The sequence below is a fragment of the Dermacentor silvarum genome, chromosome 7 (genome assembly GCF_013339745.2).
Source record: "Dermacentor silvarum isolate Dsil-2018 chromosome 7, BIME_Dsil_1.4, whole genome shotgun sequence".
Taxonomy (NCBI): domain Eukaryota; kingdom Metazoa; phylum Arthropoda; class Arachnida; order Ixodida; family Ixodidae; genus Dermacentor; species Dermacentor silvarum.
Genome location: NC_051160.1, coordinates 30,118,786 through 30,146,501, shown reverse-complemented (window position 1 = coordinate 30,146,501; position 27,716 = coordinate 30,118,786). Strand labels below are relative to the sequence as shown.

Genomic DNA, 27,716 nt, shown 5'->3' with positions numbered 1-27,716 from the left:
TACCATTAGCATACCTTACATAATCACATATTTTGGCAGTTCATCGACTATAGCTATGAAAGACTTGTAGATTGCTTCGAATCGTATGTGTACATACATTGTTTTTTTTCTACACATCCTTTCTCTCTCTCTCTTCTCATTTTACCTGTACATAATAACAGCCTACTTAGACAACGGCGGAATAATAGTTTGGTGTCATATATATGTACATAAATATACTACCTGAACCATAAGGTCACACCGAGTACAACAGCATATCGTTAAACTCACTAGCTACAATGCGTAGATAGAAATATGTGCCGTCAAGCAATTAATCTTAAAAAAAGTCAATGAACGTGATTTTGTTGATCACTCAATTAAGGATTTACATTTCTCGTAGAAGTAATGGCCGCCTGTTCGAGTAATTTAGATGAATTAAAGTTTAGAATTGTACCATGTGCCCCAGGCAATGTTGAAAAAATTCGGTGCAGCTAAAAAGAAAAAAGAAAAACACCCCTATAAGTATAGTGTTGCAGATCGGCTCCGGGCATCTATAGCTCGTGCCCGGAACAGTCCTAACACCGACATCGCTCGCGAAGTCGAGTACGCGGAGTTCAAATTCATATAAACTTCACGCTCGCGAGAGACAGGATGCGTGCTCCATAGCTGCCCCACAACTTGCGTCGTGTGTGTGGGTGACCCCGCCCTCTCTTGGAGATCTCAGAGGCACGCCACTGCGGCGAAGACTACGCCCTGCTGCAGTGTGCTTTCTCCACAAACCCGCTTAGTCGACGCGATAAGGCTGTGGTTAATTAATTAGTCTTATGCACTCGCCGAACGCCTCCTCTTCGTGCAGCCAATGGCGCCGGTATACCCGGAAAGTAAATGTTTATTCTTGTTAAAGATAAAAAAGAAAGAAAAAAGCATGGGGGGGGGGGGGGGGGGGGTTGCGTCCCCAAAGGTGGGTTATGGAGGCCGTAGTGGGGAGACTCCGGATAATTTCGACCACCGGTATTTTTTTATATTTTTTTATGAAAGTGTACCTAAATGAAAGTGTACCGAGCGTTTTGGCATTTCGTTCACGTCGTAATACGACCGCCGCGGGATGGTATAGAACCCACAACCTCGTGGTGGTGGTAAATTTATTTCCTCTCTATTCTATCTCAGAGTCGAGTGATTTCTACCAAAATGTAAAGCTATTTATTTCTCTTTCTTTTATTCTAAAGCAAGAAAGGAAAGAAAGAAAAGAATGAAAAAGAAATAGAAACGAAAATGGGTGTTCTCTCTTTTACTTAAAAAAAAAAAATGTCAACGAGAAAATGTTGCTGCTCCACTACTTTTTTTATTCACCTCGCAACGCACGAACGCTCTCGGCATCGTGGTAACAAAATTAACCAGCGCGAGCGAAGGTTACTATAATTATCCCAAACAAAATCTTCACTTACTACCGTGCTCTATAACCTGTTAATGTATGTACGTTAAATTACCTTCACGCTTACTATAGGGCAGACCACCGTCGACTGAATGCCGCTGTGCCTGTCACTTCGCGTTCCAAGCGTCACCCCTGTTGCTTAGTGCCTATGTTGCTGGGCTGCTAAGCACGAGGTCGTGGGATCGAATCCCAGCCACGGAGGCCGTATTTCGATGGAGGCGAAATGCGAAAACGCCCGTGTACTTATATTTATGTGCACCTTAAAGAACCCCAGGTGGTCCAAATTTTCTGGAGTCCCCCCCTAAGGCGTGCCTCATAAACAGATCGTGGTTTTGGCACGTAAAACCCCATAATTTAAGCATCACCCTCAACAAAGTTCGTTACATAAGCTATGTTGTGTTTCTATCGACTGTTAGTTGAACGCATATAATGCATACTTTGTCAAAACGCAATTGAATGTCATCGTGATTTTTTGCAACGAACCACGCCCGCGAGCACCAAACATGGCTGAACAAATCAACAATGACATAGTTTCGGTTTCAACACGCGGTACTTCTGCGAGAAACGTTCCACTGTCGACGAACAGACGCAACAATCACTCAAGTGCCATTGGGCTCTTGGTTAGTACATGATTATCTGCTAACCGAACACAAAGAAATCACAACTGTCAAACATCGTTCTCCCAACCTTCTAAGGATCGCGAGACCTCGTCACGTTGCCGGTGGAGCACCGAACTGATCAAATTCCCTCGAAATTACAATTACAGCGAGCAGTCGTCATCAATATGAAAGGAATCAGAAAATACTGTTAAAACGACGATAACTCGTGACGCTTGGGTTCGCATCTAGGAACTTGGTACATAATAAGTTTTCCCGTTGAACTTTTTAGTCTCGTTGAACACTTTCATGGAGGGGATGTGTGTTAAGCCCCTACGACGTTTCAAAAAAAAAAAAAAAAGGTGTTTCCTTTCATGCTGATGACGACTGCACGTGACACAAGACCACCATAAAACTTGCGATGTCACCGTTTCACGCGGCTCAAGTACGAGCGATACTTTCTGCAACAAGATCGAGAATATTGTAGCACTTGCTTCGGTTTTCGTGCGCGTCTCGACCAACGATTACGCTTTTTAATAACCCTTGAGTTCATTAAACGTGCCTCATTAAGTGTTACAAAACGACGTCCGCATAAGTAATATGGTTCTGGTACATAGGGTTTGTAGATTGTGCAACCTATACCCCCCATTACGCAATGTTCCAGTGATGCAGCTAGCCATGTGAAAGTAAATAGGCTGCGCTCATATGCCGCCGAGGTACGTGATGATAGGCGAGCGTAATGACAATCACTTCTCCCTAACTACATCACCATTGCAAAAACTGGAAGAACGCGACATTGTATAGGCTACAAGACCAATTAAATAGGTTGTATGCCCACTTGTGCCTTTGGGAGGCCATCATTCGTAAGGTTGAACGAACTACTGACAGACTCACTTAACGACATCGTCTTTACACTTTACAACTTCAAGTGGCGCTCTGTAAACAAAAGAAAAATACATACACCCGAAGCATTTACAAGACGAAGCAAAACGCTAGACCGGACTGAACAGATGATACTCTGAGCTGACACATTGCCCGTGCCATCAAGGAGGGGTGATGACAGTGCTAAGCCGGTGTGACATCTTGGTGCTCCATGACTGAGACAGCCGCTTCTCACATTGCGACTGACAGCAGTAATACTACGCTAAACTGAATTGAACGGGTGATACTTCGAACTGACACTTTGTGACATCGAGGAGGAGATGATGACAACGCTAGAGCAGGTGAGCTCTGAGTGCTCCTAACTGACACACCCGCTTCTTGCATCACAAGTGACAACCCCACACTCGATCCACGCGCTCACGGAGAACGCGTGACTAGGCAGAAAGAGAGAGGGACAGACGCCAGCGCGGTGATCAACTGACCTCGAGCCGAATGGATGTGCAGGTCGTACTGGCGGCTCGACAGCACCTGCATGCCCCTGCGCACACACGGGGGCTCCTTGTAAGGCTCGTGCACCGGCAGCTGCCGGGGCCTTCCGTTACTCGGCGAACCCAGGGCCGCGTCGCTCCCGGAACGCCGCGGCGTCGACGGAGAGGGCGTCGACGGCGTCGACGTGCGACGGAACATCGCGGCGACGTCGTCGTCGAGTCTCGCGCGCACCCGTCCTCTCTCGAAGTCGTCGTTGTCACACGAACCCGTCACGGGCCAGAGGCGGCTTCACCGCAACGCACGCTGCCACTGCCTCTCGAAGAACCACGGCGGCGGCGGGCGACCGGCGACCCATGGGATGGATTGGCCGGCCGGACAGGAAGGAGCCAACGCCGAGCCAAACACGTGCTCGAAAACTCCTCGGAACGCGCTGCTCTTATTTTCCCGAAGCAAGCTCCACCGCACCAATTCACCGGCTCCGACGAACGATCGCGCCAAAGGCGCCCGAGAAACGATGTTCTCGGAAGAGGAGGCGAGCCCGTCGCAGTTTTCGATGCCGCTGTGCTTCGACGATCTCGCACACCAGATTGTTGTTGGTGGAATAGTGCGAGCGTGGCTAATGTATATTGCCCGGCGGTCAGGTTCCGGTTGTTCCAAATCCTGAACCGAAAGATCAAGGTAGCTGCTCCCCCGTCCGTGCTGTCGCACAGGGGCCTGAGTTCTAGACACCGTCTCCGTGCGCGGCGGAGACCGCTCTCCACACTAGTGCCACCACCGCTCTCTCGCTCCGCCTCCGCTAGCGGCGTCGTCGATCGAATATGTGAAGGGATTGCGTCGGGAGCGAGCGAGCCAGGCCGGTTACCAGAGCACGCTTCCGCCCGCGCGGCTACACGCTTCTACTTTCCGCCAGTAGGCGCCGCGCTGCGTAGTGCCGCGTTGTAGTTGCTATGGCGACCAGCGCCTTCTTCCCCCCTTCTCGACTTCCTTTGTATCTCTCTAGTACGCACTCCCCCTCTCCCCGTTTCTTTCATTTTTGTTCCAAACACGGCAGGTGTATGTGTGCTATGAATAGGTTCACGTGTATCAGAGGCCGTGTATAGTGCGTTCCGCAATCACTTAACGACCATTGTGTGTCATCTAGTGATGCATGAATCAAGCGGAATAGACAGCAGACGTCGCAGCGGCGTCAGTCGTCTGCTAGGCGCTGCGCGCGTCGTATCGCCATCTTTCTTCCACTCCATCTCTTTCCCCGTACGTGCCACATTTTTTCTTCCTTTTTTGCCCTCCTTTAGAAACACGGAAGTGGCTGCCTGGGATGAATAGGTAGACGTACACAAACGATCAAAAGGAAAGCCTCTATCTCGCACCGTTTCACGTTAGCAGACGACGCCGTGGGCGCTAAACGTGTATCGTCTCTCCACGTATGGATGGATGATGATGCTGGTGGTGATGATGTATGGTACACAATGGAAAGGAGACGACGGCGCTACACTTATTCAATCAGCGCTGCAGCGGCGCCAGCGATTGCTTCGTCGAACGAAACAAGGTCACTTGACGCGCTAACTTCGTAGTACATGCGCCCTTCGAAAGCCAACGACGCCGTTTCCAAGCTTTCACTCGCCTTGTAGAGAGTTCGCTTCGTTCCCTAAGCAGCTCTTTTGTTTGTTTGGTTTCTCGTTTTTCAAAGGCCGTGTGGAGAGGGCGGTGAGGAAATATGGTGCGTTTGTCTAGGCGCGCTCAGAAGCAGCAGCAGACGACGGCTGCCGCGTAGCAGACGACGGCGCTACGAAGGCCGCAGGCATGGCTGCTCTATCGGCTATGGAGGTCACGATTACGCTAGCTCTCAGAGAGTGAAAAAGAGGGGTGGCGTCGGTGAGAGCGAGTGCGATGGTGAAACAACGGATAAAAAGTTAAACGACAAACGCGTACAGTTATTTAGCCGAGGCCCCGCCGTAGCACTCACCGGCAGTTCGCAGCGCACCTGCGCGTTTGCCCAGCCGTTCTCGCGAGGCGGCAAAGCGAATTAAAAGAAAGAAATAAAGAAAGAAAGAAAGAAAGAAAGAAAGAAAGAAATGGCATAAGAGAGAGATGGAAGCAGGACAGATCACTGCCGGTGAACGCAGAGAAATATAGCAACAAAAAGAAAATAGAAGCCCGCATGCTGCCGCGAGGGGAAAGAAAGATACTGACAGTAAAAGAAGAAAGAAAGAAAGAGCAACAAAGAAGGAAAAGGAGGAGGAAAAGTAGCCAATGCATTGAAAAAAAAAAAAAAGACCTTGGAGTAGAGCTGACGGGAGAAGGAGAGGGCTTACTAAGCCTAACACGCCCCCCTCCCCAGAAAAATAAGATGGAGAAAAAAAGTCACCATGGCATAGCAGCTGCTGAATCATATTTCAGAAGAAAGAAAAGAAAGTCTTCTAGCTAGCTGGCTCCCCTAGCGGAAGAAGCCGAAAGGTGAAAGGGTTAACGATGCCAATTGACGGACGTTTCGCGAAAGAAGTCAGTCGATAGCCGGCTTCTTGCAGAGAGTGTGTTCTCGAGTATATCTTGGTGGCGAAGTTGTTGGTGGGGGAAGAAGCGGACCGTTGTGCTGGATTAACATTTGGCAGCCGTTACGCAAGAGCTTATGCGCGCCAAAGTACGAGTGTGTGGGGTGCGTTGTGTCAATCTTGGACGAGAGGGTGGCGAGGGTGAGGGTTGCGGATTAACATTTGGGAGACGTTATAGGAGCTCGTACGCGTCAGTGCGGTCACCGTTGAAGTATATATTATACACGGCGCCTGTGATTACGGCATGCCGACGGTGCGACCGTGACAAAGGTATGCCGCCCTGTCAATTCCGTGCACGGTACGAGTGGTGCATGACACGTGATTCTTAGGCTCGCAGGAAAAAAAAAAAAAAAAAAAAACAGAGCACAAACAGTGAGTCAGTGAGCGTCCGGACCTGCCTTAGCAACAACGTACTTCTGCTTCCGACGGTGCAGACGACAGCCAGCGACTTGGCGCCGTCTGTAAAGACTGCAGACGGATTATCCACATTAAGCCGATCCAGTGCGATTTCGACACACCTCAGCCTCTTTTTTTTTTTCCTTTTTTATGTCACTAGGCGGCTTCTCAGACAACAACCGGCACTTTTGAGCGTTATGCGACAGCAGAAACTACGCAAGCGATGAGTCAAGGTCAAATAAAGAAATAAGTATATATATTCGCTTGTACACAGATGCTGTGTACAACCGAATATGCTCGGCAAACGCGGAAGTTTTGCGTCGTTCTGTGCTCGCCTATCACTGCTCAAACAGCTTGACAACATGCAAGACCACGACGGTGCCTTACGCTGCCGAGAATCGGCATTCAGTTGGCATATACGTTGGCACTCAAGGAACATTGTGACTAAGCGTCCGTTTAGAGCAGCAGAGAGTAAATAGAATATCAATAGCATGTAAATGTCGTTTTTCTTTCTTTTTCGCAAACGTGTAATATGCCTCCTGAGCTACAAAAGGAACCTGGCGTCAGGAGGCGATCCACACTCAACTGCGCCCAAAGAAGAGCGGTTGCCAAGGAGGAGAAAAGCCGCGCCAACGAACCCGACTTCTTTCTTTCTTTTTTCTTTCTTTCTGTCTTTTTTTTTTTTTTCGTCGTGTTTGACCAAACACGAAGCTCCCGCGGAATCAAGTCTTCGACGTTCCTCCAATTCCTCGTGTCAGACGCATATCTCGTTTCACTCGAGGAAATTGTGACTACAACAAACAGCATTGGTCTTGAATGTCCTCTGAAAACGGATACCCGCGCGAAAGGAGATTAATTGAGTAAAAAGGAAGAAAAACAATTAGGAGACCGGTTACGAAAACTCCTCGACACTAGCAGGGGGGAGAGTGAAACGCCATGGTTGGAGAGAGCGGTTGCATGACGTCAGGATATGCGAGCGGGTGTGAGCGAGAAGGGAACAGAGCCATCCAAGCTGGTTGAGCGCGGTCGGGCTTTCGTTTTCTTTCCGGGAAGCATTTAACCCCCCCCCCCCTCCCTCATCTCTCCCCGAGTAGTCGGTGTATGCGCCGACGTTAATTGCGGCGACGCGGCTGACCTACTTCCTAAAAAACTCAGCCCTGCATTGCGCTGAGAACGGCGGCTAACGCACATAAAGAATACGAGAGGAGGCAAGTTTACGCAAAGAGCGCTACATGGGGGGGAACGGCGTATAGCTTGCTCTCCTATAGGTACGGCACCACGCGACGTGCGATGTCCAAGTATAGGGAAAGAGGAGCGTGTTAGCCAGCGCCACCTGGACGCTGATCCGGCAGACGCGAAGCAGACGGTGCTGCCGCATGCCCGCGGAAACTCGAACCGGAAGTGGGCTTGTATTACGGCTTCTGTCCATGACGTAGACAAGTGTATAGTGTGCGTAGTGTAGTCAAAAGAAGGTCACGTTCGGTACGGATTCGAAATCTTCACGGCGCTCCTAGCGTCACATAAGGCTCCAATGTAGGCCCAATCAACGTAGCTCCAAATTGGGTCCATATTGGCATTCCATTGGACAACGTTGGCTGTGCGTCGGTTCCACTTGCAGGGCTATATCTGGTGGTGCCGTCAGCGTATAAATCGGTTCCAACGAAACAGTGGTCGCAGTGCAATACCTTAGCAAGTAAATTCGCAGCTGTTTTTATGGAATGTGTTTAGTTTTTCACGGAATATGCAGTTTTAAAAAAAAATATCGCCAAAATGCAACCCTTCTGACAGCTTGTTGATTTAATCAGAACGAAGGTCGCATATTCCCATACCCGGTCGCTCCGTATCAGGAGGCAATTCTGCAAAGCCCGCTTTCCCGCACACATCGCTTGGTGGGGTTGGAGATGGCCGAATTTACACTCCAAGCACCGTGTAAGTCGAAGCCTTTACCTCACACGTTCCGTCCCCGTTTAAGCGCACGTTAAACGCAGAATTCGCTGAACTCTTCGCTGAAGCGATTTGCGGAGAAATGCATTGGCGTTCCAGTTACTTTCTTAACAAAACGTCGTTTTAAGCACTGAAGCACAAAAGTAACTGGAACGCCAATGCATTTCTCCGCAAAGTTAGGGAATCAATGTCTAGAAACTGGTGTCATCCTAAGAATTCCTTCCAAGTGGATCCGCCTTGCGAACTCCATGGCTATAATTTGTAAATTGTAATATGGGCCAAATGTAATTAATTAAAAACTTAAACCGCCATCGCCTACTCTGGTGCCCGGTCCACGCGGGGGTACAGGGGAATGAAAAGGCTAACGCGTTAGCTCGAGGGTTTACTAACCGAGCGACGGCGTCCTCTTCTAACCCAACCACTCGCGCTATATATCCCTCACAAAATTCCACCAATTTAAATGCCAAAGACATCCTTGCTCATCAGCGCAAGGAGTCCGCAGAAAATACCCGCCGCCTCACCCACAACTTAGCTGGGAAGAGGTCAGCCGATTGGCGTAAAATACAGACCGGGGTGTTCCCCCATCTAAAATTGCTAAACGCCATGTATCCCACTCGTTATGGGGCCAACTGTCCTTGGTGCGGTGGCATACCTATCCTAATACATATAACCTGGGAGTGCACTAAGCACCCTCATAGGACAAATACCAGTAACACAATGGAGCAGTGGGAGGCACAGCTCGCCCGCTCCGACCTGGCAAGACAAAAGTCCTTAATTAGCTATGGTCAGGCAGGCGGCAGAGGCCAGTGGGGCCCTGGACTGAGAGGCTCCGACCACCCCTCCTTAAAGTATTTTCTATTGCAATAAGGTTTCTATTATTATTATTATTATTATTATTATTATTATTATTATTATTATTATTATTATTATTATTATTATTATTATTATTATTATTATTATTAATTAGTTAATTTTTCTCAATTAGTCGATTACGCATATAAAATTTTTTGCAAGTAATGTCCGCCTCTTCGAGTAGACCAGCTCATGCGAACTAGAATTGTGCTATCTGCCACAGGGAACCTTTAAATATTTTTGAAAGTGTTCGCTGAAACACCCAGTATAGATACAAAAGACGAAGACAAGTCGCAAGACACTGTGTTCGTAAACAGTCACAAACACACGTGGCCGCGATGCAGTTTGCGATGAGCAGGTAAACACACGAGGAATACACACTGATGAAATAACGCACGCACAACGGCAGCTTATGTCATATATTGTTATTTTATGGTATGTTTTAAATACGTTATATATTGAACCTATTTATTGTACCCAGCCAAATGTGGTGGACACTTGACTGAATGCGAATTTGTATTACACCAATTCTCACGTGCTCCAGTACCAAGGTATAAGCAGGTTGTTACTGGGCACGTTAATAAATTGATTGATTGACTGAAACGCAATATAATTCTGCAAATGCATCATATATGAAACCGAATTCGATAGAGGAAGAAAGATTGAGATAATATTCGAAGCTCTGAACCTAGCAATGATATGCGAATTTCTTCGCAAGAGTGTCTCAAATGAAAAAACGGTTCCACGTGTTAAACGCCGCAAGTGATGCAGCGCTGACAGTTGAACGTTCCGGTCTCCGAAGTTCGGTTAGTTCCAGCCAGCGCCGGCGTAACCGCGATTACGCGTACAAGTTCTCGCTGCGTAGTCTTCTCGTGTACTCGGCCTTGGCATCACTACGTGCAAACATACGCTCGTTCGTCATCTCACGCCATTGGAGGGGTTGTCTGGGCAAGCATTGTAACACGCCTCTTTTCTTCTCATTTCTTTTTCTTTAGTTATTGTGGAAAGGTTAGCGATATGCGTGTAGATGTGTACGAGACTGGAGAGGGAGTAGATACCAGGACTTGAAAGCCTCTTGTATAAACAGACTCGTTGTCTAAGTATGGCTGATAGACGTCTTGTAGGCAATCTCTTGTAGACTTTTTGTGCGTGTTAGGACGGGACAGGAGTATGTTTCAGGTTGTAAATATCTGAAAGAAATATATATACTGGCAGTTGTGTCTGCAGACGTATTCGGATAAGTCTGCATACCTTTGCGTGTGTATGTGTAAGAGAACCCGCCACGGTGACTTAGCGGCTATAATGGTGTGGCGCTGCTAAGCCCGAGGTCGCGGGATCAAATCCCGGCCGCGGCGGCCGCATTTCGATGGGGGCGAAATGCAGAAGAAACACCCGTGTAATTAGATTCAGGTTCACGTTAAAGAAGCCCAGGTGGTCCAAATTATTCCGGAGTCCCCAAGTACGGCGTGCCTTATAATCACATCTTGGTTTTGGCACGTAAAAACCCGTATTTCTTTTTTTTTTTTTGAGTCACGTGTCGACCTACGCTCTGGGACCTAGGTCGTTAGCAGATAAATAAAGAACTGGCCCGCCATTAGCGATAGTGAATTGAATACACACCGTCTCCTTCAGCGAGAATCGGCGACACAAAAATAGACCTCGCGAGAGACGTCTGAATAGCGCGATTGCTCAAACGTTGATCGAGAACTGAAAAGCGCAGCTGCCTGTGGACCTATATGTAAAAGGTCGACGCCTAATCGTCCGCAACTTCCGCTCACTCAAAATAAAGTGTAACAAGAAAGATAAAGAAACCGCATACAGCGACAACGTCGTCTTAGAGCGCAATCTAAGCGAAAACATTTTATCTAATTGCGCCACGTCTTTGGGAGGAGACGGGACTCTAAATCCCAGACAATAAAGTAAGAACAAAGCTTCTTTATTTTTCTCCTAATTTCCTTTTCTTTATGGAAATTAAGGAGGCCGGGAGTGCAATGAAGACAATGATATAGAGGGTATAACGAAGTACGTGATCCGTACTAATTGGCAGGCTAATTACCAACTTTCGCTTATTATCTTTCATTGGGAGCGATAAGGGACTACGTCGTAATTGGGAGCGAGTCGCTTGTTGAAATAAAAATGCTCGCACTACCTGCTTCGATATATATATATATATATATATATATATATATATATATATATGCCTGCATGTGTGGTTCGAAGTATATTGTCACGTACGCTTCATTTAGCTTATTTATTTTAGTACAGTTACTAATTTTACCAGCCGTTACTACCTCCTTGCTCGCCGTTTACTACCCTCGATAATCCAGAATTAGCAAGTGTCACTTTAATAAGCAGTTACTAGGTTCCACAGACCAGAGAGAGAAAGAAAGGGAAAGAAAGACAAGGAGGTTAGCCAGTGTAAATACCGGCTGGCTACCCTGTGCTGGGGAAAGGGGTAAAAGGAATAAAAGGTGATAGAAGAAAAAAAATTGAGGTAAGAAAAATTCGCACAATAAAGCGAACCTACGCGCTTCAACACCAGTTAGTAAAAGGTACCAGCTTGTCACACCCATGGTCAATTATGTAGTGCCTAGTGGCGGTGTTGATGCGATGTTTAGATAAACTACACTTCCTATCATTAAGTTGGATCAACAGCAATATGCTGCGTTGTGGTGCACATATGGTGCAGACTGTACGTTATACAAATACCGGTTCGTAACTTTGTTTGGTTATCCAAATACATATGTGCCCACGGGTGCAACCTGTACTCCTAAAGGTTATATAGCTATACGTACTCGTAAGGTCGTTCTCAGACACATGTTGCGCGCAGCATCCCGGCCATTGGATGGCACTATGCGTTTTTCTACTTTGCCGTTTGTTACTTTCTGTACAGTGCAGCTTATTGCACGCAACTTATTCTTCCTGTCACGCATGACCCTTACGTCACATTATGTGATGTTATAAGTGTCACTAAACTGTGTGGCATTGCGGTACTCGTTCTTTTTTTTTTCTTTTTTTTTAGTTTTTATTTTCGCATACGTGTTTATAACACACTTGTACAACAGAGGCGACATTAATCGTGACTTCATGACACAAATCGAAATTTGCTGACGTCGTGTAGCAATAAGGCTATAGGCATTGATGGCGTTGTTCATAAAAAAAGAAATAAAAAATAAAAAAAATTTGGAGGACGCTAAAGCTTCGCCTTTAAGAGTGGAACGCGATAGCATTCAAAGGTCCCTGAATGCCTGTCAGGCTTCCCGGCAACTGCAGCTTTCTTTTTTCTCCCCCTTCGCATCTGCGTGTCGCCGCCATTTTACGCTGCCGAGGAGGCCAGCGCCATCTGGATGGTGTATGTGCAAGTAACCTACCCGGGCGTGGCGCTGTTGGTATGGTAGAAATGCGGGAAAAAGGGCTCTGTGTCTGAGTTTCCTCGTAACAGAATTATGTTTTCTCGTACATTCAAATTACAGTCCGACGCTATCAAGTCTGTAGGTTGTGGTTAAGTCGCACTTTACGATTTTTCTGACGGATTTCATTTTGAGAAATTCGACTTAGTTCACCAATAACTCTGCGCTGCGCGGAGCGCCTGCGTGGTCGGGGTAGTTCGGGATGATTTTCTCAGCCACGGACGCCGGCGCGACTACGCCGACACCGACGCCGGATTTTCTGCGACACGGGGCGTTAAAAATCAATTGCGCGCGTTTCTTCTGGTTGTGCTCTCGCATGTGGCCGCCGCCGCAATCCCAGGAACGAAGCCAGTCGCTGTATCTTGACGTCAAGGTGCCTCCACCTGCCGGTTACGGAAACCGAAGCTGGTTCCTACTAGCATGCGACATTGTAAACCATTTAGGTGCGCTCTGGTGCTCGCACCAGTTTTTCGAAGGTGGATAGGGGTTGAACTTTAACGTAACACGAATATATATATATAGTGGCCATTTAGCGGTATTTGCGAGAGATATAGACATGCGTTAGCATTACGTCGCAAGTTTTTGAGGTTCCGAATCCACGCTTTAAATCGCGTTCACCACTGACCGAGGTCCGGAGAAGACCACTGTCAGTGGCACTATATATATATATATATATATATATATATATATATATATATGTGTGTGTGTGTGTGTGTGTGTGTGTGTGTGTGTGTGTGTGTGTGTGTGTGTGTGTGTGTGTGTGTGTGCGCGCGCGCGCCGCACGCTCATCTAGCTATCCCATCCCCTGGCCATACCTCTACCACGTGACCGGTTCCCAACACTTCACAGACATACTTTTTTTTGTCAGCTTTGACACTCCTAATGCTAACGCAAATATAAAGTCGGAACTGACACATCTCCTTCGATGCACCTTGATATTTGCTATATAGTGTCCCTTTAAGAGTGGCTTGTGCACCGACATGTACTCCTTGAGCGCAAGGCACAGTCGGCCAGGAAGTCAGTCGTCGCAAAGCTTTTTTACCACGGCAACCGAGGAAACTTTCTTCTACGCCTCCTGACACGCATTTCACCGGCAACAGCTCAGCCAAACGCCGCGTGATTTACAGTCGTCAAAAGCCAACGTGGCGGCTCTTCGTTCACTCCTTCCCTCTTTCCCTTCCGCCGGGAACCAATACGGAAACAGGGGTCGCTCGGGCACTCGAAGAATGCTTGCAAGAAGGAAGGCGGTAGAGGCGCGTAGAAGATGCAAAGGCGAAGAAGAGCTGTCCTTGGAAGGCGAAACGACCGCAACGAAAGACGTGCACACAAATGCGGGGAGACGGCGAGAAAAAGAACGAGAATGCGCGAGAAGGAACGGCGGAGCCTCTTCCCTCCTCCTCCTCCTCCATTTTGACGTCATATGCGAACGGTGTTTTAAAAAAGCGCGGCGAGTTGTCATTCCTTCTCTCGACTCGGGAGCGCGCGACTCTCGTCGAAGCTGGAACCGCTCGTGCTGCAGTACGAATGGGCTCCGTCTGACCGCAATGTGCTTGACGCAAACCTCCTTGCTCAATTGACGCGGTGTGCGGTAAGGCTTAGTCGAAGGTACAGAGTGCCTATAATTATCGCGTGGACATTATATGTAGCCAAAGGGGAATCTTCCATGCCATAATGTAGTCTGTGCAAAAGATAGATTAGATAGATAGATAGATAGATAGATAGATAGATAGATAGATAGATAGATAGATAGATAGATAGATAGATAGATAGATAGATATAGATAGATAGATAGATAGATAGATAGATAGATAGATAGATAGATAGATAGATAGATAGATAGATAGATAGATAGATAGATAGATAGATAGATAGATAGATAGATAGATAGATAGATAGATAGATAGATAGATAGATAGATAGATAGATAGATAGATAGATAGATAGGTAGATAGACAGACAAAATGAAGAATGGAAGGCAGGGAGGGGCAGCCTCCGTAGCGTGTGGCTGCAGGCTTACCTTATACAAGTGGAAAGGGCGAACACGGAACAAAAGGATGAGATTATCGGCATGGATAACTTTCCATACAAACTTGAGGCTCTATAGATATCACAGTGCTGCACCGCTTTAGTGCGACACAGAGTCACGTCGCGTGCGTACCGTGGCGCGGAGGGGCCCTGTTTTGCCAGCGTGACAGGCGAGCAACTCGGCACGTCGCTATAGGTCCCAGCGAACTGGTGAAAAGCGAGGGCCGGAAAAAAAGATTGATGAGAGCCGCTCCTCCACACAAAAAGCGTTTCGTTTTGTGTTCCGTGAGCTTTCCTTGAGCTAACGTTCGCCGCCTCTGCTTACATTCTATGAGTGCCTCTTAAACGACGACGGGACGGCGAATAGCGGTACAATGCTCAATAAACTGTCAGTAGGCGGTTCACTGAAACTTCACTAAAACCTCGTTGAGCGGCCCGAAGTAGCCGCGTACCCGCTGTGGTTGCTTAGTGGCTATGGTGTTGGACTGCTAAGCACGAGGTCGCGGGATCGAATCAGGCCACAGCGGCCGCACTTCGATGGCAACGAAATGCGAAAACACCCGTGCACTTAGATTTAGGTGCACGTTAAAGAACCCCAGGTGGTCCAAGTTATTCCGGAAGTACGGCGTGCCGCATAATGAGATCGCGATTTTGGCACGTAAAACCCCATCATTGTTAAGTAGGCGCCTCACAGAACGACCGAGCGAGCCGGAGCGAGTCCCAAGACGTCGCGATGTTCTGCTCCCACGTGAGCGCCTCCTGCGTCATGACTATAGAATGTGCTAGAATTCTAGTACACTCTATAGCCGTGACGTCGTGACACACACGCACCTGCTGAGAAACAGACTGGGACAGACTCCGCACACGTTGTCTGCTGGAAAAGAGATAACAACCAAGAAATAGTTCCAAAGGTGTCGCCGAGCGCCCGCGCCCACGTCTGCATGCCGAATGCGGCGGACGCTGCAGGAAGGACAGGCTTGGAAAGAAACTTTCAACAGTGCGGCGGCAGTTTTAGAGCTAAGACGTCTGGCGACCTCTTAACTGCATATCTCCTTCCTTTCTATGACGTCACCGCTGCACTGTGGACGGGGAAGCGAAACTACTCTCGTGTCGGCTCGGCGCTAGAGCGCCCGCACGTGGGTGGGTAAAGGGCGCGCTTCCTAAATTACCGACTCGGACGGACGCCGACGTGTTCGCGACAGCGGAAGACTGATCCCCTCGTCCCGCCCAAACTTCAGCGTCAGCGGTCGACTGGCGCCGGTTCGCGGCAGTTTTAGGTCACGTGGGCCCTGCCCTCACTTCCAGCTTTCAATTGTTTGCGAAGGACCCGAGCAACACAAAGCGCTTCGTAAAGGAGTTAGCAAAAAATGAATGTAAAATGTCCATACGGTGTAAACAAGACATAAGGTCTACACATGGTGCAAACTGTTCATAGAGTGTAATCAAACCAGTCCATAGGCTGTAAATTGCCCATAGGGGTTAATCAGACCAGTTCATAGTGTGCAAACTGTTCACAGGATGTAAACAAACCAGTTCATAGAGTGTAACTTGCCCATTTGGGTTAATCAGACCAGTTCGTAGGGTGTCAGGCTAACATCTCACGCATCTCATTAAAGCATGTTTCTCTCTCTTTTTCTCTTAATAGGGTGCGAACTGTACACAGGATGTAATCACACCAGTCCATAGGGTGTAAATTGCCCAGAGGGTATAATAAAACCTTTCCATAAGGTACAAACTGTCCATGGGGTGTAATCAAACCATGTCAATGTTTCACAGGAAGATGTGGATTTGAAGTAACGAACAGTGTCCGAACGAGAGAGTCCACTGCCTGCGGGGCCAACGTTCCGACAAGGAGACGTGTCGACAGGTTCTGCCAGCGTAACCTTACACGGGGACGACATAAAGGAGGCGAGGATACCGCTGATCGTCGACGCGGACGTGTCTTTTCCTACGGGGGCAAACACTCGAAATGGGGGTCAAAGTTTGCTGTAAAACAGCCAATTGATCCGCTCGACAAGCTGGCCTTGCTAAGGAACGTGGTGGCCAAGGTACAGAATGAGTGGACTACCACAGTGGACTACCTTTTCAAGGAAAGATGGACGAAGCGCTTCGTCAATAGAAGGACATATCTTCGTTTCGACTTTGTCGCAACGTTGGCTCTAGGTTGAGACGCACGGCGCTCCTTGGACGTTTGACCACGTTCCATAACTATGGGGGGTATTATCACGCGGTGAGTGTAGCTTGACATTATGCAAAACACTATCCATTGCAGCTTCTACAACGAATGATCGACAGATTCCACAATAGAGCTGGAGATCAACCGAAAGTAAAACGAAGACAGCATCGGGGCGTAGCTTACGGCCATTGTAATTGTAGTCCAACATGACGTCTGGGACGATCTTAGTGAATGTCCACATTATAGTAGTTCTAGAAGGACACTTTCTTGTCTCTCTGTCCATCTAAAATCTATACACAGTGTAGAGGCGAAAGTCGTTAAAAAGCCTTCTTCGATCGTGCCTCTCCATATTGAAAGTTCCCATATTCAATAAGTAATAAACTGCTTTTCCTATGCTCAACTCCATTTTTTAAGAGTTCTCCTACTCCCCAAAAGGGTCTCACCAATATTTACTTTCTTTTTCGAGAGTTCTCGTACACCTAGATATGAAGAAACTGTTTGTTCCCTGTTTACGTCCCTTTTCGAAACTTCTCGCAATAACCAATTGGGAGTATCTCCCTGTCCCATGTTTACTGCCTTTTCAACCGTCCCCGAGCTCCCTAACGGACAGTAAACGTTTTGTCCTCAGTCTTAAATCACTTTTCGAAAGTTATTGTACACCACCGTAGGGAGTAACTGCTTGTTTATATCGTGTCGAAGTACCTTTTTTAGAGTTTTCTTAATTCATGAGTTGCAGGAGGAATAAAATTGAATTGAATGTCCTTCATCATGGAAAGTCAGTTAAAAAGTACAAAAAGCCTCATGACAGTTTTTTTTTCTTCTTGTGAGCGTGCACTGGTCAGCGTCGTCGATTGCCGAGGACGAGCCCCTCAACAACGCTTGCGACCCGTCTACTTGCCAAAACATTAACAGGTACGACGTACTGATAAGTCCAGCCTCGGGTTAGCACTCTTTACAAATTTACAAAAACTAAATTTAGGCCAGCACTACAAGCACATTTAATGCCAACAGATTTTTTATGCAAGCCTTGGCAACGCGACATTAATACTACGTATTAATCCAATGTAGACTATAAGTAACACTTTAAGTAGAAGCAGTTCAGCGCCAACCTTGGGCCAATGTAGACCCAACGTTGTGCTTACATTGTCAATGCTTCCAGAACACCTATGGTCCAATGGAGAGCCACATTAGCAATATCAGTAGTAAGCGTGACGTACTTCTTGTTTCTGGGGTTTTGCGTGCCAAAACCAGTTTATGAGGCACGCCGTAGTGAAGGGCTCCGGATTAATTTTGACCACCTGGGGTTTGTGCGTGACGTAAGCGCGTCCTATGCAGTGACACGCAATAGACTTTCCATGTACTTACACGCAAGTGAAATCAAGTGAAAGCGGGTAGGACTTCAACGGATGTCTTCGTGGACGCATAGCGCCATATTTACCCGAATGCGGTGCAGAGGACCGGTTACATAAAGCTGTTTCTAGCCGTAACTACAACAGCAGTCCACCACTGCCTCAACTTTCACCTCTGAAATGCCTTTATATTCTATATACTCCCAAAATAACGCGATTGCCCTCGTCAGAAAGTGCGCAAAACATCAACAGATGTTTTCGAAAAATTACAGCACTATGCGAGTGCCCATCTGCGATGCGGGATGCATCCTTCGACGCCAATGGATGGCGACCCACACTGCAGCATCAGTCCTCAATCCCACCCACGTTTAGTGTAAGCGTCTTCGTTGATATCCGACATGCACTTTTCATGAAAATGCAATTGAAATCATCGCTGGTGGTATCCTTCAAAGCAGCATTCGTCCTGCCATTCCATGTTTAGGTTGGTGATCGCATTTGACATCCAATTTGTCCTCTCAATCTCAAAGCAACCGAAATCATCACCGCCAGTGCAGTATCAATTCTCTCCGTACAAGATCAATGTCGGCGTCTTCATTGACAAGCAACGTACTCTCTATAGAAACGCAATTGAAATCAACTTCAGCACTGCAGCACATTTCCTCCTCCACCGCAGTAATTGAGGTCACAGCTCTGAATTTACTCGAACAAGAAAGACGACAAAACGGGCGCACGTCCTGTCGTCTTTCTTGTCCGAAAGTGCATGGCAGCGCCGCCCATCGACAGAAGTGGTCACTGCGCTTCATTGACACCCATGCGATTCTAGAGAAGTGCACCGTCATCTTCAGCCGCGGGGTGACGCTGTGGTCAACTCGCTGAAGCGGTGGACAAGCTTAGAGTCAAGGATCGTTTGAGAATACGGGAGGGGGGGGGGGGGGGAGTTAGTCCTCCCCTACCACCTTCGGCATGGGCGTCTCCATTGACATCCCACTATACACTCTCCAAAGAAACGCCGCAATCGACGGGAAATGCGTGGAACGTCAACACAGATGTTTTCGTAAGCGTGCCACGCCACATTCGCCCATCTCAGGTCCACAGCACCGGTACCTCAAACGCCGGTGGCGGTCTGCACTGCAGCATTAGCCCTTTCCTTCCCCTCATTTGGATTTTTCTTTTCTTTATTGACTGTTTCTTTTTTTCCTTCGCGGCGTCTTCAATTCCCTGCACCGAGAGGCACTATACTGATGGAGGTAAGGAGAAGGGGTGAGGTGGGGAGGGGGGTCTAAGTATAGCAGTGCCCCGAGAACCGGACGCAGGGCCAACGGGTCCCCCGGAATAGCCTCCGCGGTGCGAGAAGACACCGGCCAGCCCTTCCGGCGCACCGGGAAGAGAAAAGAGCGGAGAGGCTGTGAGCGAGCGAGCAAGGCATCGCGACGTGGAGCACACGTCGCCGCGCCGTCGCCGGCCACGTCGTCGAGGACGACGACGAGGGTCCGCGCTCCGGCGAACGCGTGCGCCAGCTAGGCGCACGCGTTGGCCGAATGCATATAGGGTGACCCTGGACAGCGCCCCGCGCCAAGTGCGGATGCGTGAGCTGGCCCGAGAGGTTCGCTGCACCCCCCTTCCCCTCAACTTCCTACGCCTACACTTTTGAAGCTAGTAATAACTTTCTTTTGTGGCTCTTTCGCCCGCGTTCGGGGTGGTCTTTCGTGGACGGACTTTCACCGCCGATATACAAAAGGGCGCGCGTGCGCTTGCGTAACCCAGTTGAGGGTTGCGTATCGTCGCCGAGAGCCAACTATTGTAACTCTTTAGACAACAAAGTACATATGACAAATCGGTTTTATGTGCATAGGGTGTCCCAGCTAACCTTAGTTAAGCTGTTATAAGAAAAGAAAAGGATGAAAATAACGCATGGTTACAAGATACGGTTATAAGACCTATGTTGCTCGGTCGTCTGACCTGTGACGAATTAACACCGCAGGTTTTATAATTGTATCTTGCATCGTGGTTTTTTTCCCCCTCATTTTTTTCTTCTTTTAACAGCTTGGCTAACGTCAGCTGGAACACACGCTATAAACACCTGCGCTAGAGCTACGGACGTGGTTAATTGCCGGTTCTTTTCTCTGCGAAATTAGGTAATGAAACAACAAGCACTATATACCTAAATGTCCTCAACAAATACGCGTCTTCAAGCGCACCATTACTTTAAGAAAGCGAATAGCTTTCTAGAAACGGTCGGTGATTCGCTCGCATTGACAATCATCGTCAATGGTTTCTGCGCAATTTTTTTTTTTTTTTACCCACCGAGAAAGGTTCGGTGCCTAAAGGTGTACAGCTGCTCATCACGAGGTTGGGGGTGCGCGTCCCTATGCCTTGGCAAGAATCGTGCATGATAGTCTATTGAATATCGACTGAATGTATATTGAAAGTAACAAAGTGGTGTCAGGAGGACAATAAATTTTCTGTAACAACTTTTGTAACGTTAGGACCAACGTGAAAAAAAAAGGAAGAAAGAGAAAGCGCTCATACGCTGCATGCTAAAGAACCTCACGTGATCAATATTAATCTGGCTACCCTCTCAATGCGCCGTATCTTACGTGTTGCTCTGGGATGGCTAACCCCGATATACGAATCAACGGCCCCACGCTTTCGCGATTCTCTTTTACTATGTACTGTTTTACTAATCTCCTAATGTATTCGAAGTATGTACACACTCACGTTTTCGCACACACAGTAGTGAATCAATATGGTTGAACATGCATTGATCGAAGGAGTCCGTGGGCCATCCACAGACTTCTCATACACTATTTTAAGCGCCTATATACAGATTATTTCCACGTGAATTTCATAACTATAGGCCGTGAGCAAGGCGGCGCGCCCTTACAAATTTGAACTGTCTATTGGCCGTACTTGTGTTTTGCTATGCAATCTGTTCAACACCTAGAGGCACACCCTGGAATTACGGTCTTGGGTTAATGGGACTATAATGATTGGAAACAATTTCCGCAAGCAGCACGTCTGCAGGTCCGTGGACCGCACCTAGACCAAAATAAATAGGCATGATTGTTAACGACGCTGGACTATATACTGTAGTCTGTAGACTGCAGAATGTGGAGTGTAGAACGGTCTATACTTGAAGTCTACACATACAGACTGTCTAAACTGGTCTTTAGGAGAGGGCGCATGCCTGCGCATCAGAAGGACGTGCTCAGATTCTTTGCTTCCGAACGGGCCGTTAATGTAAACAACCTGGTAACAGTCGCCGCCAGAGGGTTTGGGAGTGGAGTTATTGCTATACATAGAGGAGCACTTTGAGGAAGATGGAGTCTGGTATGGTCCTGTAAGGCGTGATGCAAAATAACCGCTTGTCTATCATAATAACAGCTAGGTGTACCAAGGAAAGTGAAGCGCAGTCAGTGAAAGAAGAGGCTTAGATGGGAGAATTAAATTGGGAAATTCGGGGGTGAGCGTTGGGTGGCTTTTGATTAATTCAGGATGGGAACGATTGGAGTTCATTAGAAGCGTTCTTTGTCCGGCAGTGGCTTTAAAGAAAGGCTACAGTTGCGAATAATGAAACTATGCATACACCAGTAGAATATGCACAGACAGTAGACAATAACTAATTGTATATATGTAACCAAAAGAAATCACGCACGCAACACTTCATGTATAATGTCCGTCAAATATTACTGGAGAGCCTGTCGGACTTAGCGACCGCCTGTGACTATGTAGGCGGTCGCAAATGCGAAGTGGTCGACCCTGACCACTTCGCATCTGACATTTGTAACGGCGGTATCGACAAACCGTTACGACGTCACGTAATGAAGAGCGTTCGTGATAAGCAGGATCCAGATTCTATAAAAACGGAAGTTTGAAACTGGTTTCCGTGCTAGTATATAGTGTGATCACGGATGACGATCGATGACTGCGAAAAAGATCAACAAATGGCGATCGATGCATTCAATACACTCGCTACTCGTGTAAACTTGTCGTGAATAAGGTTATTACACATAGACCCACACCACATCCGATGGGTGTGCCATCCCCTCTCCACTTCCCGTCCTTCGCGTATCTGACCTTCGATTGGCCCCCCGCTCCCCCCCCCCCCCCTCTTTTACACACGTCTGGTTTGTACTCTCCAAGACCTCACATGACCACGGATATACTTGATGGAATATGTCCAGGCCCGCGGGAACACAATTTAGATTCATTGTTTGGCCAACGTTGTTTGGCCAATGTATGACCAAAGTAGCCCAACATTTAACTAGGGGAAGTGGCAGGAAATGTTCGCCAGCGGAACCCTGGACGGAAAGTTATTTAATAGAGTGGCACCTTTTAGAATAAAGTTTTGATTGATTGATTGATTGATTGATTGATTGATTGACTGATTCATTCATTCATTCGTTCGTTCGTTCGTTCCATAATTTAGTCTATAGTGAAACCCCCTCGGATAACTTTTTAGAGCACGCTTGCGAAAAAGAGATCGTGGGCAAAGTTCCCGAAAATTTCCGCTCGTGGGTACTGCTTGCTGTCGGTCTCCAGGTTTCACGAATAATATGTCCGTCATCCCGATTGGAAGGCACCCGCTATTAGGAGAAGTTCCAGCATAACAACTTTCTTGTGAGTACTGGCCCTTTTCTCCACTAGATAATACGAGCGATATGCCTGCTCACATTTGGTGCAAGGTTGATACAGCGGGCGATGTTTGTTGCACGGAACTGGACTTGGCAGATATCTACGTCAAAGCCACGCACACGGCTTGGCGGCCTCGAGTTTGTGTGAAGCGATGCTTTAGTGAAGCGGGTAATATTAAATGCTAAAGGTTATTCACCATGGGTAACGTGTTTTGCAGCACAGCGATTTGGTACCTGACCGCAAAATCAGCGAGACGCGGAAACCCCTATACCACCATGACCCACGTGCGGCAGTGTATTACACTGCCTCCGGGATCGGCGCACTTCTCACCGTGCTCGCCTCCGAGATTGGCTCAGTCTCCAGGACCGGACCGACCGCCTTCCTGGGCAAAATACGTCGTGAGCGGACGCGACAAATCCCGGGAAAGAAGGCGTAGGAAGCTTCGCCTTAATAAACGAATTACGCGCTTGGGGGCGTTGTAGCGATGATATTTAGGTACCGTTTGTTGTTTCGTCACGTCAATCCGCAGAGAACAAAGCTTGCCACCGGGACACTTATAGTGGAATATTCAGTTATTCTAGACAAAGGTTTGGTAATTTCTAAAGGGTGTGCCACTTTAGCGTCATGCACGCCGATGAACTATATAGGCCGGTTTGGAAGAAAACAACATGATGACGTCATCTGAAGGGATCTTACCCCTATAAAGCCCCCCCTCCAAAAAAATTAAAAGAAAACTCAAGTAAATGAGAAATTGAGTACTGTTGTCAGACAGTAACTAGCTAACTAGTAATTGGCTTGGTGAGCTGTCAACAACTGGGGGAAGAGCTCCTTCCGGCGTTTTCAAAAAACGCCACTATGATCTTCTCCGCCTTTGCGTTAAGTTTCCAGCGCTCAAATCAGAATTTCGAGGTATGAGATTTAGCCTATCAAAAAATGATACGTATCAGCGGTAGCAAGGGAACTGGGGCTAATTGGGCTTGTTAATCGCTAAAAATGATACGTTAGGTATCGTGGAGTTCAGATTAAGCTATATCTTCTCGAAAGTCTCACAAAGTGAAAGTTTGGGCTTCTTCGCGTATGACACCTCAAAGTACGGTAAAACACACTTGAGCATTTCTGGGCCAAATAGTCTGTTCGCAGCCTGGCACTCTCTTATCTTGCATTAGAGATAAAAGCATACGTCCGGCTGCCGACGAGGCTTCTTTCCTGGACGTCAGGTGTTTGTTTTCCCTTTGGTATGCCATTAAGGGTCGACCCCTTATCAGTGGGCTTCTCCCAACGGTTCGGTCCACCAGACACACAAAATGTTGACAGTCACTTAAGTACCCTTACGTGATTTGAATGCGAAAGCATTATGTCTTCTCTAATTAATTGCTTACGTACATGACACGTGACGTCATACATTGTCATGTGTCCTTCAGAACTCCATCTTAACCCAGCTTAATCTGTCTTGCTCTAATTTATACCCACCGTAATCCACTTTAATTAACCTTCCATTTACTTTTACTTCCACTTTAATTCACTTTACTCCACCTTAAGTCACCTAGCTTACTTGTTATAACTTGTTATAACTTTAATTCGGTATTATACTGACGTCATACAAGACGCTGATGACGTCATTGATGAAGATTTTGGTACCATTCGTTACCTACAACACCCGCTGTTCTGCCTCATGGGACATATGCTTGCGCATTAATAAGTTGTCACTTCTACGGCTACGAATAGATTGCTTTAGTTTGTAATGGCGTCGCCACCTGCGGCCGTGCGCCCGGCCGAAGAAAAAAGGACAATGGCAAGAGCAAGAGCTCACAATGGTCATTCTGTGGCGAGCAATAGACAACATATCATTTCTTTTTTTTTTTTTTTTGTCGTGTAGATCGTTTCTATAAAATAAGAGAACTATTATTACAAACTCCACTACGACCGTACGTTGGTATAAATTTGTTCGTGACAGCGATTCTGTCTTTTCGAGCCTCTATTGTGGTTTCAGCGACGAAAATGTTTGCTTGGCAATTCGAAACTTTCCACTACATCCTGTGGGCTTGCCCTCAGGTGACTCGACAGGGCCACAAAATAGTTAATGAGGAGCAGTGGGAGGCCGTACTACTCAGTTCTGACCCGGAAGTACAACTCTGGGCCGTCCAGCTGGCTGAAGACACCGCCAGGTCCCAAGGGCTTCTGGCCGCCGTTTAGGCGGGGGCCTAGTCCCCAAACCGCTGGACCCAATAAAGTTATTTCTCTCTCTCTCTCTCTCACTGAATCCATTCGATTCAGCTGGTAAATTTACTCCCAATTTCTAAGCTCTGCGTTTGGTGTTAATTTTAAAAAATACTTCCTACCGCACATTACACTTGTTATCTATAATTGGCAATATTCATTTTTTAAATAATTTCTTCTCTTGGCCGTTTCTCTCTACCACTTGATTCATGGCCTGTTCCTCCACTGCGGTACGCGCCAAATTTATTCAGGTTAACAACAACAGCAACACGTTTCTAGCTCCAAGGCCGAGCTGGCACGCTCGCCAACCGCCCTCGCCTCGTGTGCACCATGTAATAAATGCGCCCTCAAACGCGACTGCCTCCCTGTCGACCTTCACTAGTTGTTTGCGAAAGGCTCAACAAGATCGCTTTGTTCTCAAAACTTAAACCCTGCAGCGTATGGTCTGAAAAACAACTGCACATCAAAGAAAAACAGAGAAAATTGTGTGCACATTTTATACAGCTTGCCATTCTGTCCGGCTACGTGGCATTTGCATATTTTTAAATCTTGGTGCATCATAGTTGGGACACCCTATATAGAGAGCAAACAATAATGGCCCCTAAATTTGTCCTCTATTAGGCCACTCGCAGGTGGCACACCTGCGAGTGTTGGCCTAATTTCTGGCGCATTATTATTTATTACGACTTCCACGTATATACTCAGTACTCACGCTCTTCTTCTTTTCCTCTTTCTATTCCCCCTTTCCCTTCCCCCAGTGTTGGGTAGCAAACCGGACGCTCATCTGGTTGACCTCTCTGCCTTTCCTCTTTTTACTCTCTCTCTCTGAAAACGATACTGAAGGTATGATCTAACTAATTGTAGAAACGTCCTTTTTTGTACGTTTGCACAAAACATAATAACAAAATAGAAAATAAAATCTTATCTGGGTAACAACCTTATTAGTACATTAATTAATTATAAGTTAGTGTCCTGAACACAACAGCGAGGACTGGGAGAAGGCCATCACGAGCACTAAACAGGAAGACCGGTCCAAGGCTGTGCAGAGGGTCCATGAGAGAGCAGAGAGGCATGGCCTCCCGGCTCCAACATGGGATTAGAGCCAGGGTTTCTTTCTGTTTCTGTTTCCGTTCCGTTCCGTTCCGTTCCGTTCCGTTCCGTTCAGTTCAGTTCTGTTCTGAACTACACAACTTGGAAGCTCACTTCGGCATATCAAAAACGCTACTGTAGGCCTTGCGTGAAGTTTCCCGCGCCGAAATCCGAATTGCGAGGTATCGGATCTCAGCGTAGCGCGTATATAACATGTTGGCCCATTACATGACTAAGACATGTCTTAATTTTTGCTGGTTTAGCGATCGCGTTTCATTTCTTCCGCCTACGACCTGGAGCGCTACCTTGAACACTGCACGCCAGATTCGGCGGTGCTTTCAAATTCTGCCATGTTGGCGTCTAGGCCAATCGGCTCAAAAAATCAGAGAGGGCGCAGCATCCTTCTGGACCAACCAGAGCTGACAAGGTGACGAATTTCACAACAATATGGCGGAGTTTGATGGTGTCCAGAGTAGACACTCCAGCTGACCAATTCATGTTCTTCCCTGAATGGCACCTGAACAAATTTGTGTTCGACAAAATGGTGGGTCGGCTGGCCAGGATCAGTTGGGTAATGTTAGCGTACTATATCCCGGAGAAATTAAATACGAACAAGAGGGCTACCTAAAATGTGTTCTTTGGTTTTTGCTTTCGGCACTTCGTGCGACGTTGGCACGCCTAATCGGTGTCCTGCACCGCTATCGATAACCGGATAAGTAACGTCGCGATGTCGTGTTCTCGGGTTTTTTGCTCGCAAAAAGTGTTGTGCTCTATAAATTCGTGTTCGAGCTTCGTTCGTCCCCGATACCATACGTGTATGTCTGAACACGCCCGACGGTTATAATACTTTCCTTCGAAGGAGCTTGCAGATGTGCAAGGAGCGCCCCACAGCGAACTTCACTGATGACCCGAATTCAAGATAAGTGTCTCTAAATGCGCAATCCGGACAAGCTGAAAACGTCCCTGGTCGACCGCGAGTGTTTAGTCTGCGCCTTACTTTTCGACCCTTACCAAGTCGAGTGATGAAGAGGTTCGAATACCCCTTGGCTTGAACCAGCTGGTCAGACGGACCGCACCTCATGAGTGCTTCTCAAAAAGAGCCATCGTAAAGGAACGCTTGGAGTGTATAGTATGCAACGGCCACATGGGAAGACCAGCACTGGTCAAAATGGTGCCACTTCGCCCGCTGCAGGCAACATTAAGAACCTCTCGGAGGTATAGTTACGCATTCGGCCGAGCTTAAATGCTCATACCTCATTATAACGACGACAGATGGCGTCGCTCTAGGCGTCGCTAAGTTCGCGCGGCCTCTGTTGGTCAAAACTGATTCGAGGCTCACGAGGCGTGGCATAGGGGTGTCGGAGACACAATACACTCGACAAGCTCGTCATTAACTCAGTGTCATATGGTTCATTGGGCTAAACATTATGAAAGATTGGATATACCACCAACACAATGAAAAGACATAATCTTTTTTGTTGTTGTATAAGATCTCAGAATTTGTCTACGATGAAGCTAGCTATAGCCGTCGCCTCTATGAATAAACTTGTTAACGAGGCCACCGTAAGAAATTTTCGCTCACGTCCATCGTGTTAAGATACTCGGAGCTTTTGCTATGGCAACGGAATTACAGATTAAGTCCAATCGCTAGGTTACCTATCTGTACGGCGACACCTTAAGGGGGGGGGGGGGGGTA

General features: G+C 47.4%; 1 protein-coding gene across 3 annotated transcripts in view; it reads right to left on the bottom strand.

Moving 5' to 3' along the window:
- Positions 1-27,716, bottom strand: part of LOC119457858 (plectin-like) — a 110,354-nt gene that overhangs the window by 70,811 nt on the left and 11,827 nt on the right. The gene's annotated exons all lie outside the window — the stretch shown is intronic.